At 42.8% G+C, this 15,522-nt stretch overlaps 1 long non-coding RNA gene across 1 annotated transcript; it reads right to left on the reverse strand.

The window, feature by feature from the left end:
- Positions 1-9,477: 9,477 nt before the first annotated feature.
- LOC116419859 lies at positions 9,478-14,192 on the reverse strand. Its single transcript, XR_004230183.1, has 3 exons — positions 13,937-14,192; positions 10,052-13,261; positions 9,478-9,820 (listed from the first exon to the last, which is right to left on the reverse strand). It is a non-coding gene; the product is annotated as an uncharacterized LOC116419859 (long non-coding RNA).
- Between the last annotated feature and the right edge of the window lie 1,330 nt (positions 14,193-15,522).

A 15,522-nucleotide genomic window follows, 5' to 3' on the forward strand; every position in this document is an offset into this window, starting at 1 on the left:
GCCCTACTTTTAGTCTTTTCCATTCCAGTATATCCTGCATGTTATTATTAAATTAATATTCCTAGAATATTTCCTTCCTGCCCTGATCAAAAATCGACACCTTCCAAATCTATTCCAAATTACTTAGCCTGTTATTCAAGACACTCTCATTACTTAGACCCAATGTATTTTTTCCCAGCTTCATCTTACACTGCTCTCCTACTCACCCTGTACCAAAAAAACTCCAAACCTTCAACCAAACCAGACAGCTTTCTATTTCCTATATACACCTCTAAGTTTTCTTTTCTCTCTGGCTGCTCACAGTTTCCTCTGCCCAGAATTTATTCTTGTCACCAACATAAGCACTTACTACTCATCTTCAAGGTCAGCTACCTTCTTCTCCATGAATTCTTCCATAGTTGCTATCTAGGAATGGGAATTCATTTTGCAAGTAAAGAGGGAGCGAGAGGAAATAGATCTGTTCAGAACATAGGAGAGGCTGCTTCAGAGAAAAAGCATACAAAGTTTAAGATCAGAAAATTTAGATTCAAATTCGGACTTTTCCCTTTTATTATTTGTGTGATTTTGGGTAAGCCACTTGATTTTTCTGGGACACACTTTCTTAAAGTGAAGGACCTCTATGATTTCTTTCAACCTGATTATATGCTCCCACACCTTATTTCTAGAATTTTTTTTGAAGATTCAAGAGTTGAAATGGCTGATCAAATTGCTGATACAGAATACACATGGATATTCTTGCAGATGGCCAGGCAGAGGATCTGATAACATCACAGAGGGGAAATGAGACTCTTGAAAACACTGGTCATTGTAGCAAGCTAGGAATCTTGTTGCTTCTCACCACTAGCTAGAGATTACACCTCAAATGACCTTGCAAGGGGTTTCCAGAAAGAAAGCCTTGTCCTTGGGAGAACCTTGCTTTTAGGTGCAAAGAGGTCAGAGGTCTGACTCTATCATTCTTTTGCTCAAGAAACTTCCTATTTCCTTATTGCCTCTAGAATCAAACACAAAATATCTAATATTTAAGCCCCGTTTTGCTTGTGTGTGGTGTCATTCCCCCCAGCACAATACAGGCTCTTTGCTGGGGCCTCCCCGGTACAGTGCTGGGGCAGGGATTCCTAAAGGCTTGTCCTTTAGCGCTGCTCCCAAGGAAGCAGACAGCTGGCTGAGACTTTGCCCAGAGGTGGGCCACTGTCCGCCCCCTCTCTAGGAGTCCTTGATGAGTCAGTGATCCTCGCTAGCTGTGTCTCCCGTCTCTCGGGGCCTCAGTTTCTGTTGGTAGAATCAGAGTTGGGTTCAGTGACTTCTCAGATCCCTTTCAGCTCTGAGTTTACACCAGGCCAGTAGAAGGCCAGAAACACCCCTTCTGGGCCTCGGGTGCCCGCCCTGTCTCCTTCCCTCCCACCCTTGCCTCCGGGCCACGTTCTTACACCTGTTGGATCCCAGAGTGGAGCCTACCATTCTCCCCCAAGGCCTCTGCCTGGTGGCTCCCCCTAGGACCTTCATTTAGGGGCACCCAGGCCACTTCAGTGTTCTCTGGGCTACCAGTTCCTCTACCCCCTTACCAGATGCCTTTTGTCCTTGCTTTTTATGGACTGTCTTCCTTGGTTAGGATATGAGCTCTGGAAGGGAAGGGACCTTCTGAGCCATTTGTATCCTTCCAGGTCAGCCCAGTGTCTAGCACACGGCCAACCCTTCATAAAGTCTCGTGACTGTTGCTCCTTTCTGCATCCTCTCCAAAATCATGAGATAGACCCTTCCAAGTGGCAGAGCCGCGCCTGCGTCCAGAAGTGCCATTCTTTTTATTTTTCTATCAGTGATGAGTAAAACTTTTCTTAGAAAATGCTTTTGTTGTCTTTAGTTCAATGTCTGCTTTCTTCCAAAGAGAATTCCATTGAACAAAGCAAATGAACCATTTCACCAACTTGATGACAGTAGATAGAACTAAGATTCTAGAAGCTCATTCTGAGGCTCATGTGAGTAGAAAGGTGTTTGATTTGAACTGGAGCTAGAGGTTCTGGGTTCAAATCCCAGTTCTGCCTGTGTGATCAGGAATGAGTCACTTAAGCCTAGCATGGGTGGGGTTAACCAGATCCAAGAATTAATTTGTGATCTTAAATCCCAAAAGAGATGTCATGGCAGAATGGACCCATGAGTCAGGAAGACCCAAGTTCAAATCTAGCCTCAGGCACGTAGGAGCTGTGTGACCCTGGGCAAGTCACTTAACCCCATTTGTCTCCAGTTTCTTTGCCAAGAAACCCCCAAATGGGGTCATGAGGCTTCTGATGCGACCAAAATAACACAAGACCTAGATCCATTTCTTCCCTCTGACATATGCTGATCTTGCATGTGATCATGGACAAGTAACCCTCTAAATTGTGGACTTTGTTAGGGCATGGGATTTCCATACTAGGGTTTCCTCATATAGACAAAATAACTGGTCTCTACCAAAAAAAATGCCAAGAAAACCTGAAAATTTTCCTCCTCCCTCCAGGAAATTATGTAATATTTAAAAGCTTACTTTTTAAATCCTCAATATTTTTCCAATATCCTATTTTTCCATATCAATAAAGATGACATTATTTTAAAGTTGGTTTACATATATTGTCTTTGTTGATCCTCACAACATCTTTGAAGAGAAAAGTGAATCTCGGATTAGGGGCCTTCCTCCGCCTCACCCAGCTAGCGGGACTTGACCCCACGCCGCCCAGTACAGAGCACTGTCTACTCTGCCCCCACTCCCAGCGTCATAGGACGCATAGTGAAATTCAGACTATTAGAGTGAATGAAGCCTCATCCATGACAAAGAAACAACCTACTATGTTGCCAGATGGCTCAGTTTCCGCATGCTGATCTCTTTTTGTTTGTTTTTAAGTGGGGAGCAGGGTTTGTGCGTGTTTCCCATGATTTTCCCTCTCCCCCAACCCCTCTGGCTGGCTCTAGAGCTCTGTTCCAGAGCCCCTGTGACCCCGTTGGCGGGATTCTCAGCAGGGCCCGCGCGAGGAAAGCGCCGCTGACACGTGGTGGGTCCAAGCTGTGTTATCCCGCGTTGGGGTCCCCTCGCAGTCTGTCCTTCATCCTGGCAGTGCCGTCGTTAGCGGATTTGGCTGACGAAGCTCCAAGCAGACAAGCCTGGCTTCCTCCTCCTCCATCCTACACTGGCTCGGTCTGTGCTCGAGCCTGATTCTCATCAAAGGCACACAGGGAGCAGACATGCTGAGGAAGAAGATGCTATTTTTACATAGTGACTTTTACAACCAAAACCACATGATAATACTACGTTGTTGGAATGATCTGAAGCATGCTGAGCTAGCTGAACAAACAAGACGCTTGGGTGGGTCAGAGCGAGAACTGGGAAAGTCGGAGCCACAGTCATTGGGCTGAGAGCAGAAAGGGACCTGAGAGAGCTGGTCCCATCTCCCTTTTACGGGGAAGAAAGGGGAAAAAGCATCTAGCCAGGGCCACCATGGAAGTCAAAACGCTGCCTCACTGAGACTTTTATCATGATAAAGCAGAAATGACACTAGTAAGAGCAAAGAGAGAGGTTCTAGCCATGTCCTGTGGTTACAAGTAGGGGAAATTATAATTTGGAATGGTGGTAGCGTGCGCTTGGAAGCACGAGTTCAAATTCTGCCTCCGACACCTGCTAGCTGAGTCACTGAGGAACTTGCTTAAAATGAGTTTCCTTTCCTTGCTTGAAAAGTGTTTTTGAGATTTATATATATATAAGCAAACTTTAAAGCACTGCTACAGACTACCAGTATAACTTTAGGCAATTTACTTCTTGGGCCTCAGTTTACTTTTCTGTACAATGATGGGGTTATAGAAGATGGCCTTAGTTCCAATGGTCTTGTGATGGAGAGAGCCATCTTATCCAGAGAGAGGACTATGGGAACTGAGGGTAAACCACAATATAGCATTTTCACCTTTTTTTGTTGTTGTTTGCATTTTGTTTTCTTTCTCATTTTTTCTTTTTTATCTGATATTTCTTTTTTGTTAAAACTTTTTGTTTCAAAATGTATGAATGGATAATTTTTCAACATTAACCCTTACAAAACCTTGTGTTCCAAATTTTCTCCTCCTTCCCCCCACCCCTTCCCCTAAATGGCAAATAATGTATTATATGTTAAACAGCTATGGGGTGCAGTGTATAGAGCACAAGTCCTGAAGTCAGGAGGTTCTGAGTTCAAATTTGAACTCAAACACTTAACCACTTCCTAGCTGTGTGATCCTGGGCAAGTCACTTAGCCCCAATTGCCTCAGGAAAAAAAAAAAGTATGTATATGTATACATATTCATACAATCTTGTTGCACAACAAAAATCAGATCAAAAAGGGAAAAAATGAGTAAGAAAACAAAATGTAAACAAACAACAAAAAGAATGAAAATGTTATGTTGTTGATCTGATATTTCTTGTGCAACATAATAATTGTGGAAATATGTATAGAAGAATTGCAATTATTTAAAATATATTGGATCACTTGCCATTTGGGGTGGGGTGGGGGAAGGAAGGAAAAAAATTAGAACACAAGGTTTCACAAGAGTGGATGTTGAAAATTATCATGCATATGTTTTGAAAATAAAAAACTTTAATTAAAAAAAAAAAAAGGCAGCCTTTGAGGTTTCTTCCAGCTGTAAGTATATATATTTTTTGCTTTTCTGCCAAGTCTAAGGTCCCCCCTAGAATACTGGAGACGCAGGGAAGCTATCTTTTATTCAATGCTTTAGCCTCATCTATGTCAGTTGCTAAATATGCAATACCATGTACATCTTGTGACCACTCAAAAGGTCACCATCGAATCCAATTCAGTCCCTCATCACCTCTCTAGCGCTGTTGGAATAATCTCTTAATTCTTTGTGCCTCTAGTCTCTTCCCTTTCAAATCCATCCTTTACACAACTGATAAGTTAATTTCTTTAATGCATACATCCGTCCATGTCACCCTACTCTACTACACTTTGGCTCAAAAAATTTTAGTGGTTGCCAATTGTTTATAGAGTAAAATGTAAATTCAGACTGGTAGTTACGGCCTTTCCAGCCTTTTCTCCTCATTACTCTTCTTCATGGATTCTGTGCTCTAGCCAAACTCACTCTGACCTTGATATACCATCTCAAAGCATTCTTGCAACTTGTATCCTATTCCTAGAATCCATTTTCTCCTCATGTCTCCTTCGCAACATTTTTTCCTTTAAGATCTGGCTCAGGTGCTTGCTCTTATTCTTTTCCCTGATTCATTCCTGCTGAAACTGATTTCTGCTTCCTATAGATTTCCTAGATCACTTTGTTTCTTTTTCTTACCACACTTTACTCGAGTTCTTAACAGAGCGAAATTTTCTAAGGCTTCTGATGAATCCCATAGATTCCTTCTCAGAATATTGTTTTTAAAAGCATGAAATAAAAGGCATACAATTAGGAAGCAACCAATAATTTTGAAATAGTTATCAAAATATTCTTTTAAAAGTTTATAAATATTTTTGTGCATGTAGGTCTTTTCCCCTTTTTTATGATCTCTTTGGGATACAAACTTAGTAGTGATATTGCTGGATCAAAGGATATGAAGTTTGGTTGCCCAAAAGGCAGATTCCAAATTGCTCCCCAGAATGGTTGGATAAGTTTATTGTTCTGCCAGCAGTACATCAGTGTCCCAGTTTTCCCACACCCTCTTCAACGTTTATCATTTTCCTTTTTTTTTTTTTTTTTTTTTTTTTACCATCTTTATAATAGCCCTTTTTGTGGTGGCAAAATATTGGAAATTGAGGGGATGCTCATTGATGGGGGAATGGCTGAACAAGTGTGGTATATGAATGTAATGGAGTACTCTGTTCAGAAAGAAATGAACAGGCAGATTTCAGGAAAACCTGGAAAGATTTGCATGAACTGGTGCAAAGTGAAATGAGCAGAACCAGGAAAACACTGTGTGATATTCCCTCATGAATGACTCAGCTCTTTTCATGAACACAATGATTCAACAGAAGTACAAAGGACTCAAGGAAGAAAATGCTATCCATATACAGATAAAGAACTGGTGGACCCTGAATGTAGATTAAAGCATATTTCTTTCCACTTACTTTAAACTTTTTTGTGTTTTTTTTTTTCCTTTTGATTTTTCTTCTTTTTCTTTTTTTGCTGAGGCAATTGGGGTTTAAGTGACTTGCCCAGGGTCACACAGCCAGGAAGTGTTATGTGTACGAGCCAGAATTGAATTCAGGTCCTTCTGACTTCAGGGCTGGTGCTCTATCTACTGTATCACCTAACTGATCCGATCTGTTTCCTCTTTCCCAACTGTGACTAATATGGAAATGTTTTACATGATAGTACATGTATAATCCATATCAAGTTGACTATCATCATTTTCAGAAGAGGGAAGGGGAAGAAGGAAGGGAGAAAAATTTGAAATTCAAAATTTTATAAAAATGAATATTAAAAATGGTCTTGATATGTAATTGGGGGGAATAAAATGTTATTTTTAAAAAATAAATTAAAGTTTAGAAACCCAGATTAATAAACTGATATAGAGAAGTAGATTGTTCAAGGTTATGCAACTATTGAATCATAGAACTGGAATTAGAAATCCGGTCCTGCTACTGGGAATTTATCAACAGTCACTTCTTTTAAAAATTCCTTTCAGAAATGTTTACCAAGTGGATGGAATTGCTTTTCCTGCCATTGGCCATATTGCCACTGAGGTCATCCAAGCTTGCCTCTAAGGCATCCAAGCCTCCTAAGAGGAGGACTCCAACCTGATCTTGGAAAATTTCGGTAGCTTAGAAGCTTCAGGTAGCAAATATTAATGATCTGACCCTTTCTGTTAAAAATTTAGAAACTGCATAAACTAGTCTTTTCTGCTCTCCCCCAAACTTTTCCCTCCAAGATTACTTTTTATCTACTTGGTTGTTTTTCTATACCTATGCAAGTGCTGTTAGACTCTGTCTATTAGAATAAAAGTTCCTCAGAGACTGTTTTGCATTTGTCTTTGTATCACTTTACCTAGTATTGTGTCTGGCATATAGGAGGGGCTTAATAAGTCCTTAATTGATGGATTTCTCCTTCATAATCCCTTATTTGTGTGTTCCTGGCTGCTCATAGTCTACTAAGTCCTATTTTGCCCTTTTAAGATGATCCACAATTTTCATTCATTAGGGATCACTAAGTTTTTCAGAACAGTGACCTAAAGAGAATAATTAGTAAAATTTTAGTTCCCATCAAGGAGACTGAACAATTAGGAGAATCTGACTCAGGATGCTCTTTCACTATGGAACTTCTTCCTTCAAAGATGAAATCAGCCTACATATGGGGACTGCTAAACAGACATTTTATCCTGTAGCTCTCTTCCTTCGTCCTCTGAGAAAAAGTGGCATTTTTTCCCCTTGGACTAGAACATGAAGGGATGAGGGGTTCTGGATGTGGGTCACGGCTGCCCTTGTGATCTCAAGACACATTGTGAACAGGAGAAATATTGGGTGCAGAAGGAGGAAGGAAAAGCTGTTTAATTCTCACAATAACCCTGTAAAATAGATATCATTATTTACCATTTTATAGAAAAGGATGAGAATGAAAGAGATGGTAATCTGTCCAGAGTCACACAAATAGTGAAGTCTGATAGCATTTGAACCTGGTCTTTTAGAATCCAAACCTAGTCCACTCTACCACTCACTAGCCCTAGCAGGCAAGTCACTGGACCTCTGTCATCTGTAAAAGAATGATTATTTTGTTCTAGGTACAGAGAAAATGATGAGATTGAGGAGAGCCATCGGCCCCAAATGTTGGGGTTCGGTCGTTTGACAAATTCACAGTGGACTTTCTCTTTGGCAAAAGGTACTATTATTTATGAACAGAGGTTGCAGATAAAATGAAAAGGTAAAATAGGCACCAGGAGTGATAAATATGAAATAGATTTGGGAGAGCATGCAGTCAGTAAAGAAAGTTAACAATGGAAAAGACAAGTTCCCTGGTGGAACTCTCAATTAACCAGGACAAAGGGGATATTCCATGAGGTGGGAGTGTGCCATTAACAGACAGCCTAATCCACAGAGGAGTTTAGCCCCTAAAAGAGTTACCTGAAGCAGGAGAAAGGCACCATGAGGCATGGACAGGGGATGGCTGAGGCAGGTAACCCAAAGATGGCCTGGGCTGCAAGCAGATTGGTAGGGGAAATGTAGCCTCGGGGGGCTGACATCTGATTAGGTAGTAAGGTGGGGTTACCCAGGACCCCCACAGGGGGTGGGCCCCGAAGGCTGAGCTGCTCCCCACCAGTGCCTTCCCTGCTGGTCCCAAGGAGTAATCTCATTGGTACCCCAGGCTCTCTATGCCGACCCCCAGTTAGGAACCAGGACCTCCTCACTTATAGTAAGTACCATAGGCTAGTTGGGAATCCAATGAAAAAAGTACATAGAAAAATCAATGAAACTTAATTGTTCAGATCTTCTCAATGGGAATATTCCCTTCAATGATGCAGATTGTAACCGATTCACACTTACCCGTGTACAGTTCTAATCCATGTCCTCCCAGAAATTTATCACCAGGAGTCTCTCCAATGTGCTGGGGCCTTCCCTCTTTTTCTTGACATAGTCTGCCTGTCAACTGATGATTCTTTACACTTGCAATGTGACCAACTCTTTTTCTGGCTAAAACATTTTTCTGGTGATATCCTTTATTTTTCACTCTCTTAGAATCTCCAGTTTCCTTCAAAACTCATTTTAAGCATTAGGGAAAGGCCAAGGACAAGTATGTGATTCAGGGGGAAAACAAGAAATTGGGGGTCTTTTCTGCTCTCCCCCAAAATGCTAGAACTTTTCCCTTCAAGATTACTTTTTGTCTACTTGTTTTTCAGTACCTATGCAAGTGCTGTTAGACTCCCTCTATTAGAATAAAAGTTCCCAGAAGTCAGACACCGTTTTGCATTTGTCTTTGTATCCCTTCACCTAGTATTGTGTCTGGCATATAGGAGGGGCTTAGTAAGTCCTTAAATGATCGATTTCTCCTTCATAATCCCTTATTTGTGTGTTCCTGGCTGCTCATAGTCTACTAAGTCCTATTTTGCCCTTTTAAGATGATCCACAATTTTCATTCATTAGATATGAAAGCAAAAGGGAGACAGGTATTCTAGAGGGAGAATAGGAAATTGGGAGCCTTTCCTGCCCCCTCAAGATGCCAGAACCTTCCCCTAAGAGGTTACCTAGGCGATGAGGTGAGTAGAGCGCCAGGAAAATCTGAATTCAAACTTTACTTCAAACGAGAATAGATTGTGTGGTCTTAAGCAAGTCACTTAAACGTCTGTCTGCCTCCGTTTCCTTAACAGTAAAATGAGGGTAATAGTAGCATCTACAACTCGATGTTGTGAGGATCGAAAGCAGTAACAGCACTTAGTACAATGCCTGGAACATAGTAGGTGCCGTATAAATGCTAACTATTTGCTTTACTGAAGGCTTACAGTTATCTTATAGCAATGGAAACAAATATTATAAACCTTAAAGTATTTTATGTCAGCTAAAATCATAGTACAGCAGAGTTTCCAGAGGAGACTATTCCCTATTGACAAAGAGCATGTGATAGCTGGAGAGTCTGCTTGCTGGAACATTGAAATTTGATGACCATTTTTGTGGCCTGGAAGAATCTAGAAATAGGGCATCCGTGTGGGATCAACTGGAAGGTAAAGATATTGGGTCAAATAGTGTTTGCTTTTCAATCTAGCCTGCAGCCATTGCAGCAAATAAAATAAAGTAAAATAAAAATTGGAGCTGTTGCAGAAAAATCTCTTCAAAACCTGTATTTCCTAGCATCCTCTGAGAGCTGGAGCAATGGCCTATTCCTGGTGTCTGCTACCCTGTGTGGTGAGAGATTGCAGAAGTTCTTTTGGGAAAAGTAGAACCACCAGAATCCTCCTTAAAGAGTAAAGGGGTCTTCAGAGGTCATCACCCACCCATCCCTTGGTCCCCCAAATGCCTTATTATCCCTGTACTGCATCCCTCCTGTGTAACACTGTGTGGCCTAGAGGCTGCAGAGAGTTCCCATACTGACCAGCCAGGGCCCCCAGAGGGAGGATTGTGCTGCCTACCTTCTGTCACAGGGGTCTCTTCCTGGCAGGTGTGCCCCACCTGCGGGAGCTGGTTACCTCTCCCTGCTTCCCCAGGTGCAACCTCCACACCAGCTGAGACAGGCTTTCTCAGCACCCTTGGAGTTCATCAGGCTGCTGTAAAGTACCTGTGGGTTTCAAGCAGAAGGGACAAGCATTGGCTCAGGATGGTTTGTCTTGTCTGCAGTTCGGGCTGCACAGCCTGGCCTGGCCCCAGACAGAAGAGGCAGCCCTGGAGCAGGAGCTTTTCCCAGGCTTCCGTCTCCAGTCCCGGCGTTCCCCCCAGTTCCCTGATGTTACATCCGGCCGGCAGGCTCCCACATTTTTGGGCAGCTGCTCCCTTTGCTGGCTCAGCCTCAGCCATCCCTGCCAGTGCCGGCTCCCACTTTCCCCTGTTCCTGAGCCAGACAGCTTCAGGATCACTGGCTAGGAAGCTGAAGCATCTCAGGCTCTGGCCCATCCCCTGCAACATCTCTCCAGCTAGGGGACAGGAACAAACAGCGGGACAAGGGGGTGTCCAAGCCCAGTGAGCATGGAGGGAGAGATCAGTAAGTCAGGACGCTTCAGAACCCAACGGAAAATAAGCCCTCTGGAGCAACGGTCGATTGGGGAAGTCACGGAGAGGCTGATACTTTGTCACGTCCTTTGTTTAGTGGCCCCCAGAAAGGATCAGGCTTTGGGAGCTCCCACACTTTCACCTGGGGGAGTCCCCCTGGAGGAAATAGGGGGCTCCTTGTGGTTCTCAGAGAACCTCCTGCTCTTCAGTTCCACTGTCTCCATGGGATAGCTCTAACCACCTAAGAATGTGGACGTGGAGCCTCCAGTTTTGGCAAATCCTGCCTTTTCACTAAACTTTTACTGCCCATGGGTGATCCCTACTCATGTGCTTGGCATAATGGAATGGTTCCCTGGCATATAGTATGGGCTGAATAAGTGATTGTTGGCTGATTGAAGGAATGGCAGAACAAGGCTGGATACCATATGTAACATTTACTCTTGGCAAATTGTCAATAAATACAAATAAACAATACAGAATAGCAATAAAAGCAATGGAAAAATACAATATTGACTATTGGATTGTGTTCCTTCAGCTTCTCTCCCACCCTGAAAGTCCTCAGAGTATGCAAGTTCCTTGTGGGCTAAGGGTTGTAGGAAATTCATAGGTCAGCTTGCTTTGCCCTCAGTGTCTCTCCTTCTTCAAATAGGCAAAGGAAGACAGATAGCAGCATTTCTAATATTCAATTTACACATCTAGTAGGACTGGTCATCAATGAACATTGAAAAACTCTGGACTCGGGGCCTCTCCAGGGAATTGGGTCTTCTCTTCTAATTGGAATTCCTGATGGTCCATTAATTCTCTGGGCTTGGTTGTCTCATTGCTAGCCCCAATTTCCAACCAATTTTCACCACAGTTCATTGTAGTTGAGGATGAGTAGACCCAAAAGTCATCCCCAGGATGTAAACTTGCTGCTGCTGCCCCAGCATCTCTCTGAACCCTTGGACCTTTATTCCTCCTCCTATAACACATTTTGTTTCTACAATTAAAACTTGAATGTGAGCAGCTGGGCAGAAAAGGATAATAGCGTACTACAAGAAGGGTGCTACACTCAAATAACACTGACACTATACGGTGAATTGTAGAGACTCTTATACCAACAGTGACAAGAACCAGCTGGCACCCTGAGTATAGGAAGACCTGGTTTGGGATTGGGTTTTGTTTTTTTTTTTTTTTTTTTTTTGGCTGTCTCTTTGGGCTTTGTCACTATGCTAGCATAATCTTGGATTGGCTAAACTTCCTCAAGTCTATCCTGATGAATGATTTGGAGACATTCCTAGTCACCTGAATCAGGGCTGGCAGCATGGCCTCCTGGAACGAGCAGTGACCTTGGAGTTAGGAAACTTGTATTTGAATTACAGCTCTGCTATTTGCTACCTCAGTAACTACGGGCAAAGTCATTTGCCCTCTTTCTGTTAGTATTTCTTAATTTGTAAAAGTGGAAATAATGGTATCCTCAACTAAATCAATATAGTTGTTTATAATTCATTCTTTTGGTTTTATCTTGTTATATTCAAGAGGTTTGTGTCATTGTTTTGTATACATTGTGGATGATTATTAAGTTTATAATAAAAAAAAAAATTAAGCCTATATAATGGGAACATCGATTTTCCCTTTTGGTTCAAGTCCTATTATGCCTGTGTGAAATGTAAGGACTTGAGCTGGAAGGTCATGTAATCAACCTGCTTCATGTATAGGGGAGGAAACAAAATCTCAGAGAAGGGATCTGGCTTGTCCAAATTTACAAAGTAATAATGATAATAACTGACACATATCCAGCATTGTAAAACAATTAAAAAAAGAAATGCTTTTCTTTCTTGTCTCCCTCTAGGTCTGTCTAAAATTTTGCGTATTTGGGCTTTGGGCCACTGACTTTGACTTGAATCTGCCAGGAAAGGGAGGGGGCCGAGGAGAAGGGAGTTGGAGAGCAGCCTCGATCCAGGAGCCAAGCAGTGAACTTCATCAATTCCTCGGTTTTGCTGAAATGAGAGACTTGAACTGCTATCAGGTCAATTTTAACTGTATTTCATTCTTGAATAGTTTCAGAGCCTCCTAGGTTGGTAGAAGACTTTTAAATTCCCTCATGAAGACTGCATTGTGGGCTGTTCCTATTATTCTGAAAGAAAACGGTGGGATGTTTACTAGGGTCTCTATTACTTTGTCAAAGGCATGGCAAGACTGGTTAAGCTGGGTATCGAACCACATCAGGGGTATCGTTGTGGCCATAATATTTCTGGGTATCATGCTTTAAAGAGAACCAGAAAAGGTCTCTGGGGGGGATTTTAGCCCAGAAAAGAGAAAATGGGTGTTTGTGAGGCCGGGGGGGGGGGGGGGGGGGAACGGGGGAAGACTTAATAACTGTCCTCAGGTATTTGCAGAATTGTTATGTGGAAGAGAGGGTAGACATTATACATTGCTTCAAAGAAAAGTCCTGGAATCAATGGAAAGAAATTACAGGGAGGAAAATGTTGACCCATTGTGAGGAGAAATCCCCTAACAATTGCTCTGAAGCGCTTCCGGATGCCTGGTTAGGGAGTTTGCTCTTAGACACTGAAGTGATGTTACAGTCTGTTCGAGCCATGTGTAAGGACATTTTTTCCTCATTAGAGTCTCGCTGGCCTGTTTCTCAGCACCTGCTAAGAGAAAAAGATAGTATCTGTTACATTCCAAACTCTAGGGCAGATCTGTGGGTCATTGGGGAAACTGCTTATTTTGAAGAAACAGGTAGATTTTTAACCAAGGAGATAAAATCAATTTCAGAAATCCCCTATTATTCTATTAGTGTCATCTTTAAAAATAATATATTGGGTTTTTTCCCCAAATGGGTACAGAGGGGGGAGGAAATAACAAAGGAAATAGATTTTTGTTAACAGAAAAAAATAAAATATATTCCAGTGGAAACTTAGTAGAGTATTATTAGTCCTCCCCTTACCCCAATTCTAAAGAGCTAAAAGATAATGAGAGATATCAAGGATACCTAAGTAGGCAGGATCCTCACGCTAGATGACCATCTGTTGAATACACTATCATGGGTTATTACTACACTAGGATGGAAGATGGACCAGAAGATAACATTACATTTCTTTAATAAGCTAAGGTTCTGTGATCCAAGTGTAGTGAGCCTTTCAGGAAGAGGACAGCGAAAATAGCAGTGGTCTTTGGGAAAAGATGCATGGTAAATGTGGGCCAGTGTGCTCTCTGGGGGCTCACTGACTCAACTCAACCCCAGAAACATCAGTTAAGCATCTCCAGTGGGTTACACATTGGCTGCAAGTATTCTGCACCTCGTAGTGTAGATGAAATGAACTGACCTAGTGAGTCCCATTCAGATTGATTTAGAAAGCCAAAGGGAGGTAGATGGTGGAGAGGAAAGATCACGAATTAGGCCCGAGACTCCCTGGGTTCGAGGGTTCTTAAACTCTGGATCTCAGTTTTCTCCTTTGTAAATTGAGGGAATTGGACTCTCACCTCCGCCCTGCCCATTCAGCTCTAAACACAAGCTCTTCAGATCAGTTTAGAATCTTGGAGCTGAGAAAGGTTCTCCAGAGACCTTCAGACCAAGCGATTCTTTTCTGTAACCATGGATCTGTATACAAACTCTCCTTTGAACCTATACCAAGGGAATAACACTATTCTAAAGCAGAAACCCTTTCTCCATATAGTCACCCAAGGATTACACAGTTGATAAGGGATTAAATAATTAACAATAGACAGCCCAAAGGAGAAAAAGTTCACTGGATTCACCTCCAGCTTACTCTGTAAGCTTCCTTCTCCTGTCTTAGGTTCCTGCCATTTGCATTACTCAAAGCAGCTGAGTCAGGGAGCAAGAAGCAAGAAAATAAGCCAACTCTAAGCTTTCTATTCAAACCAGATGGAAAGGTGGGGTTTTTAAGTGTGTTTAAAGAGGAAAATGAGACTGTCAGTTAAAAATAAACTCCAGGGATTATGTGCCTCAAGCACATTAGGAATTGCATGTGATACATATGTAACCTGTGGCTTGATTCAATTTAATTTAACAAGCGTTTATCAAGAACTCACAGTGTGCCCAGCACAGCAAGAGGTGCTGGGATACAAAGACAAAAATTAAAATAACCCCTACCCTGGAGGAGCTTACATTCTGATCTAATGCAGAACCTCCCTTCTGGGCTGATTCTCCGGAATGTTTCTCTGATAACAATCATTTGCCTCCTTCCTTTTCTCCAAATTAATACTGGGAAACTTCAAATTTGTCTTATTTGTAGTGCCTTGTGAACCTCAATCCCCTGCAAACACTCCAAGCTAATAAAAACATGTAAATGTTGAACAGGAGCCATAAGAAACTTGCATCTGAGCCCATTTCCTAAAGGAAAGCTACTACAGCCTGACAGAACTCCCCATCCTACTGGGCAGTGGGACCCAAGAAGAGTGAGCTTGTTAATAAAACAGTATACAGGGACGACCCTTGTCTGGGAGAAGGGAGATCCCGGGGCACTGGCTGGCTGCTCTGGGCTGCTCTGGGCTCCTCGCGCCCACAGGCCTGCCTCAATTCCTCCTCTCTGGATGGGTCCTGCTTGACCGGGGCCACTGTTAGACCGCATCCTCTCCCCCGCTGAGCCCTAAGTGTGCAGTGGGAGCCATCCGAGCCTGGTCTGGTTGGCAGCCGGAGCTCTGCTCTCCTCGGTGTCTCCATCTCACACCAGAGGAGGACGCTCGACCCCTCTGGGGGCTTTTGGGGGCCGGGGGACGCCCCACTCCCCCTCAGCCTGACCCCCGTTACCCTTCAGAACATCCTCATTGCTTGTCCCGTTCTGTCATGGGTTCCTTGATCCCCCCTGTCCCAGGCTTCTCTCTCTCAGCCAGTCTCTTCCTTCCGTGCCTTCCTGTTGGGCTCCCTCCCAGGGTCTAGAACCCTGGCCAG

Source organism: Sarcophilus harrisii, chromosome 6 (assembly GCF_902635505.1).
Source record: "Sarcophilus harrisii chromosome 6, mSarHar1.11, whole genome shotgun sequence".
Taxonomy (NCBI): Eukaryota; Metazoa; Chordata; class Mammalia; order Dasyuromorphia; family Dasyuridae; genus Sarcophilus; species Sarcophilus harrisii.